Below are 7,646 nucleotides of genomic sequence, written 5' to 3' on the forward strand. Positions count from 1 at the left end.
TGGATGGAACTGGAAAGCATTATGCTGAGTGAAATAAGCCAGGTGTTGAAGGACAAATACCATATGATCTCACCTCTAACAGGAAGCTAAACAACAAAACAAACAAGCAAGCAAAATATAACCAAAGACACTGAAATAGAGAACAGGCTGACAGTGACCAGAGGGGAGAGGGGAGGGAATTTCAGGGGAAATAAGGGAGGGATTTAGAGGAACCTATATAAAGGATACATGGACAACAACTGAGAAGGGTGGAAATGGGAGGGAGGGGGGAGGGTGGGGGGTAGGATAGGATGGGAATAATAGACAGAAAACTGTACCTGAAAAATAATTAAATAAAAAATTGAAAAAAAACCCAATATTTTATACAGTATTGCTCCTGGTCAAGGAACTCAGTTCACAGCAAAAGAAGTGTGGCAATGAGCCCGTTTTCATGGAATTCACTGGTTTTACCATGTTCCTCACCATCCTGAAAGCAGGTAGCTTGACGGAAAGATAGAATTGTCTGTTGAAAATTTTGTAATAGTAGTGACAGCTAGTTGGCAGTATCTTGCAGGGCTACAGGAAGGTTCTTTAGAAGGTTGTACACACTTTGAATCAGTGTCCAGTATATGGTAATGTTTCTCCCACAGGCAGAACTCATAAAGTCAGGAATCCAGGAGTAGAAATGGAAGTGACACCACTCCCTCTTACCTCTAGTGACTCACTAGCAAGATTTTTATCTCCTGTTCCTGTGACTTGATGCCCTGCTGGCCTAGAAGTATTAGTTCTAAAAGGAAGAATGCTTTCAGTAGGAGATACACTGATTTTACAGAATGGGTCAATAAGGCTACTACCTGGTCAGTTTGTACTTCTTGCCTCTTCTTGCTATGAACATTGGGGTGCATAGGTTCTTTGGGATTGGTGTTTTAGGGTTCTTAGGATACAATCCCAGCAGTGGACTTGTTGGGTCAAAAGGCAAGTCCAATTTTAGTTTTCTGAGAAAATTCTATACTGTTTTCCATAATGGTTGTACCNCCTGTGACTTGATGCCCTGCTGGCCTAGAAGTATTAGTTCTAAAAGGAAGAATGCTTTCAGTGGGAGATACACTGATTTTACAGAATGGGTCAATAAGGCTACTACCTGGTCAGTTTGTACTCTTGCCTCTTCTTAGGAAAAGAAGAGAATTACTGTGGTGGCTAGAACGATTCATCCTGACTCCCAGTGGGATATTGGACCACTACCCTACAATCGAGGTAGAGTAGAGTATGTCTGGAATATAGGAGATCTGTTAGGTCATTTACCAATCTCCCAGCATAACTATCCCCTATAATTAAGGTCAATGGAAAATCACAACAACCTAATCCAGGCAGGACTATGAATGGCCCTCAGGAATGAAGGAGTGGTTCATTCCACCAAAATAAAGAACAATGACCAGCTGGCTGAGGTGCTTGCTGAAGGCAAAGGGGGCTACCGAATGGACAGTAGAAGGAGATATTTATAAATACCAACTATGTGAACTATCAAGAACTGTAACTGCCACGACTTTTTCTCCCTTATTTTATGAGTGTGTGTATGTAATCTGTTCTCTTCTTTCTCTTATTTCTTTATCATGTAACATAACATGCATGTCATACTGTTTAAGTATTCTTGATTTTACATCACAATATTTAAGTTATGAAACATCAAAGAGTAAAAAGAAAACTATCCATGGACTTCACTTCCTCTCCTGGAGAAGTGGTTAGTGCATTTTCGGTTGTGTGCAGCATAGTTATCATAGGAAGTGGAATTATGCACCAAATATATACACACACACACATTCACACAAATACACACGCAATGGGTATGTACATAAGTATTGGGAATAAGGTCTCCTTAACTCAGGTTATATGAGTCCAACCTATCTTTTTTTTAAAGGTATTCACTTTTGCTATTTATCCAATTATTAAACTAGCCTGGTATATCAGCTAGTACTGGATATTCACTAAAGCACAAATGCAGAATTAAAAACTGATAGAAGCCATGGCTGGTGTGGCTCAATGGAGTGAGCCCTGGCTTGTGAACCAAGAGATCACCGGTTCGGTTCCCAGTCAGGATACATGACGGGGTTGCACATTTGGGGGTGTGCAGGAGGTGACCAATCGATGTTTCTCTCCCTCCTTTCTCTCTCTTTAAAAATAAATTTAAAAAAACTAAGTAAGGAAGGAAATATGTGGGAAAAATAAATAAATTAAAAGAAACTGATAAGAGAAATGTAGATATACACTAAAGGGCAGAAAGTAAAGTATTTCCAATGGTTAACAATAGAAAAGCTTAGTTTTTTTTATTTGGGTCTTCACTGAATTTATTTATTTTTCCTACCATGAGAGTTAATTTTAAAATATAAAATTTTATTACTAGAAAGGATTACAGAAATTGCTTGTAAAATACTTTTCTCAATTTCCAACATACACATCTCAAAGAGTCACAAAGTTTTAAAAATTGGGGAAAATGAAAATATAAGCTTAGAGATATATTTGTTTCCATTTTCAGGGTAAATGATAAAATTAGATTACTCTGAGTTATTCAAAGGACCATACAACTCATTTATTAATGCAGTTGAATAAAGGTAGTCATGTGACTAGTAACTGAAAGTATCGCATACCATTCAACTGACTTTACAAGCACTTCTCTTAAATTTCTCGACATGTTTTTAAAGTAAAAATCGTTTTTACACAAAAATGGTGTGCATGAAGATGTATACTATTATAGCAAGGTAACCTTAGTTCCTCAAAACAAAATCTAAATGTTTCATTTAAGAATATCTAAATCATAAAGATCTAAAAAGTTGGACTTAAAACTAGCAGATATCATAAGGCAGAAGGAAATAAAACTTTGTGTTAGTCTGAAAAAGCTCCTTAATATTCTCCATAGGCATTGAGCCTAAGGGGGCCAGGACAATCTGACCACAGGCAACCAAAAACACTTTTCACAAATTTCCAAGAAAACGAAAAGCTTAGTCTGTAATAGAAATTCATAGGTGTTTATTGAGTGAACCAGATATGATTAATGTGTATGATAGAGTGATATAAAGTTTGAAAACTAATTAAGTTACTTGAAAAACTAATTAAGTCACTGTCACTTAAAATTCCTCACCAGGCTTCATATTTACCAAAGCCATTCTTCCTACTGTTTATTTGTTTAAATGCACACTCATCATTTAAATCTCATTTCTTGTCATCTCTTTCTATTCCATCCATGAAACTACAGCTATTACTAGCTCTGTGCCTTTGCCCATCAAGTTCTCTCTCACAGAAAGCCATTTTCCACCTGGCAAACTTCTCATACGTCAAGTCCAAACTTAAATATCTTGGAAATTCTCTTTAACTTCACAGACAGAATTATAACTGTTCCTTGAACTTTCCCGCTATATTTTATACACATATTTTCTATATTATTTAGCAAACTATCTTGTTATTATTTGGTTAATATTCTACCTTCCATACTATGTTTTAGGCTCCATGAAAAAAAGAGTAATTCTTACTCATGTATGTATCTATAATGCTTTACAGGGTTTGGACACATTGCAAAAAAATCAAGATTATTTTCTTAAGTAAATGAAAAGTGTTCTTTGCTGGTTTATTTATTCTGTAATATAATTAATATAACCATCAATCATCAACAATATCAAGTTAGAGCTCGTATTGGAAACATATAATCTTGAGTCCAAAACCCAGTAATGTAAATTAACATTTGATTTAATATCCTAGAGTAAAAAAAATTGCCTTGGCTATTTGACATGAATGTGAAAAGGAAGTTCTCGTTAGCTGATTAGAGAAAGGTTAACTTATTTGTCATGATATTAGCTGGAGTTGGAAAACAGGAAAAGCATTTACTAATATTTCTAAAACTATGGGCCTGGCTTATCACTTTTGAATTATTAGAAGTGTGCCCTTTACTAATTATGCTTCTGCCTCCTTTCACTGGTTGTCAGCTGGGTGCAGAACTGCCTACCTATGGTAGGGGTATTTGCAAATGTTGTACAGGAACATAGGTTGTCACAAGTTTGCAGGATGCATTTAGTAGTAGCCAGGAGCTAGGGATGCTCAGCGTCCTGCAATGCTTGGGAAAACCCACACAAAATAAATGTCTACTCGAAAACCTTAATACTTCATTATGTAACACTTAAGTAACCCAAGAGTCATTTTGTATTGATTTGTATTACTAACTTCTGTAGATTTGATTGCACAATGAAATGCTTTCCAATCTCCTCATGTCAGTCTATGCATATAATGGTATTTCATTTTCAAGCACAATCCTGAGCTAGAATTATTAACCAAGTAATATTCTTACTGGAAAATTGTAAGGAAAAATAGATACATTTCAGCATATTTCCAGGTTGCCATTAAACCAAGAAGAAATATATAGATGGGTTACTAATAGAAACTGCCTTTGTCGTCCAACTTTCTACTTTTCCTGCACACTTCACAAGACTAGATGTTTTCTCTGAAACTGATTCAAGTCTACTTTCTTCTTCTTTGGTGATTAAAGTTACATACCATACTGTATCACCATATATGAGGAGGGACACACAAAAGCCTGGAATTTATTTATAAAGAATTGTGTATTTATTCTTACCTGTTTAAATTTCAGTCACCTTCAACGTACTCTCCCTTTGATGCACTATAGCTATCAAGCCATTTTTCCACTGCTCAAAAACGGTTTTTGAGCTTGTCGATTTTGATGCCTTTTAGTGCTCCTGCTGTTTTTGTTTGTTGGTTTGTTTCACCTCTTCCACATTGGCAAAATGTTTCCCTTTGAGGACTTCTTTCATTGGGGTAAACAACAAAAAAAAATTGCTCTGAGTGAGATTCAGTGAATAGGGAGGGTGGGGCATGGGCTCATGCTGTTTTTGGTCAAAAACTGCTGAACACTCAGCATGGTGTGAGCAGATTTGATTGTAAATCACCTATCATGTAATGGACAAACACACTGAAAGTCTTCAAAAAATTCATTGAAGCAGAACGCAGCCTCTCACATCACCGGTACCCTGATAAGGATGGGTTCTAGAACACTCACCTAGTGGAGGAAGTCTGTCTTACCTGGTGGCAGTGGGTGAATAGCTTAACATTTCTACCTAATTTTTCTCAAAAGGTCTCCTAGTGCTGTTGTTCAGGGTTAGATAACATAATATGTTTCACGTATATAGCAAAGGGTCTGGATCAGAAAACAAAGGTAGGATAAGATGGTTTATGTCAAAGAAAGCAAACACCTTATCAATAGTGTTTACATATCTGCAGAAAGATCAAGCCAATGAAACAAAGTGAAAGGAATCTTTATTAATGAATGGCTAGAATTAACTTAAGGAGAGAATTCTCTGATGATTTTCTTTCTGTCTTCTGTCTTTCTGTCTTGAGGATTTTGATTTGATTGGTAGCAATATCTCAAAGAAGTGATGATTCCATCAGCTAGGACAAAGACACTGGCCCTTTAGATCACCTATAATTCTGTTTATTTAGTTCCCTGCTCATCAAGTGTCTACTTTACCCTTTTATTCCCGTTTTCATAAACAAAATGGGTGTACTGACCAGATGATCTAAGAATTGTAGTTCAGTTGGCAGTCTTAATTCTCATTATAAATTAATAACATTTTATCTGGTTTATATGGAGTTTTATTACTGAAAATCTATTCAGGTAGATTTCAATTTGACCAGTTCCAGATATTTTACACCTTGAAGTTGATAATCCCATTGGTAGGGAAGTATAATAAAACAACATCTCTTTGGTTTCGAGTAACAGAAGATCACAGTAAAATAAATTGAAAAGAGCAGGTAAGTGAGTAAACAGGCTTACATGCATGAAGGAAATAGAAAGATGAACCAGCAAATCAAATTGCTTAACATTTGCAATATAGACTGAGTAATGCCCCAGGTTTTCAGGTTAGTTTTACCTGTGGAAGATAAACATCAAAGCAAAGAGATGTTTAGTATAGAATCAATGCATACAAATAAAAAGCTTGGTGATGAAAATGAAGCTTTAGAGTAAAGAGCAGGTAAATACTTCTAATCACAAGATCTGTCCATTAGATTACTCAAGTTACTCATAAGAGGGGCAACAAAGAACTCAGATACCCAAGGTATATTTCAATTCAAAGGAGAAAAACTCAGTGAAATGAGATAATACTTAAAACTTTTGAGTCAAGTTCATTTTAATGATAATTTTGGTTGTGACTTTTTGCTATAGCATATGCAGAATTTAAGATTGCCTTAAATTAACAAAGTTAATAATGGATACATAGGGTGCCAATAAATAAAAAGCTGAGTAGGTAGGCAGACAAATAGATGGATAGAGAAAGGGAGATGGATGAATAGAAATAGATAAAAAGATAGAATTAGCTTAAAACCCTCTGAAAATTCATTGATTTTTAAAGTCCTTTAATAATTTCATAAAGGGCCTTATAGTATAGAAATATCTGCTATTTCCTTTGAGTTTGGTTGTGAATGTCATAAATAATTATGAATGAGAAAAATATTTTTCAGGACTTCCTAGATGTAGGTTTATTTTACCTAGTACAATGTTTCTCCAGCTTGGCTACAAACCTTGGGATGTGTATTAAAGATACAGATTCCTGGGATCCATACAAACCACTGAAACAATCTTCCAAAGCCAGAGTATGAGAATAAGGAGTTTCAAGAAGCACGATCGAGATTTTTTGGTTCCAGGAATTCACGTAACAACATTCATAACTTCAGGATTAAGGGTTTCAATATGTAAGCTTTTCAAACAGTCAATTTCAGCTCTGGGGGAATCGGAACAATAAGTGGTATAATTTATCTGCTAGGTACATTCAGTTCAGTTCCCCAACAGTGGCCTAAAGCCTACTGACTTGAAGATTAAGCTTCTGCTAAGTGCTGGGGCTGGGGGCTGGGTAAAGGGAGGTAGTAATACTAAACAACAACAACATCAAAAGTCAAGACTCTTGCTTATGAGGAAGATTTTCTAGTCTGGTTTGACAAACATGAATAACAAAGACAAATTGAAGCTTATGCAAGACAGTATACAATCAAGCATTTGGGGATTGAGGAAGTAGAACAAGAAGGTAATAAAGAAATATTAGTGTGGGCTTGAGTTGAATCAAAGTTCAAAAAAACCTGAGACTCCTGTAACTAACATAGTCCAGTGGGCAGAATATTAGGCATTAGAGATTTTTGAAAGGTGAGATTTCAATACCCAGCTAAACAGTCCTCTGAAAGAAATGAACACAGTGAGGAACAGAGACAGAAACAAGTGTCAGAAATTACTGGGCCATGAAGGAGACCATCCAAACATCATGGGATACCACCTTCTCTCCTCCTTCACTGTATCTTTGCAATTTTCTCTGAACTAGAATTATTAGCTCATAGAACAAAGTGCTCTGCTCTTACTTGATTTTAAGAGGAAGGGATATGAGAATCCCCCAACAAGTACTAGAGAATATTGGGAGTTGCTGGGGAAGAAGGTGAGCATTGAGAAAGAGGATGCAGTGATAACTATAGAGAGTTTTTAAAACAGCACCTCATTTATAGCCTACTCCACAGGTGGCAAACACAAGGCCGAATCCAGCCCTTCACCTTGTTTTATCTGGCCCTGCATCTTGTTTCTACCCAGTGACAGCACTGAGCTCTTGCTTAACTATTAAGGAGTCGTTACA

The sequence above is a fragment of the Sturnira hondurensis genome, unplaced genomic scaffold (genome assembly GCF_014824575.4).
Source record: "Sturnira hondurensis isolate 20B ecotype Veracruz unplaced genomic scaffold, ASM1482457v3 Scaffold0012012, whole genome shotgun sequence".
Taxonomy (NCBI): domain Eukaryota; kingdom Metazoa; phylum Chordata; class Mammalia; order Chiroptera; family Phyllostomidae; genus Sturnira; species Sturnira hondurensis.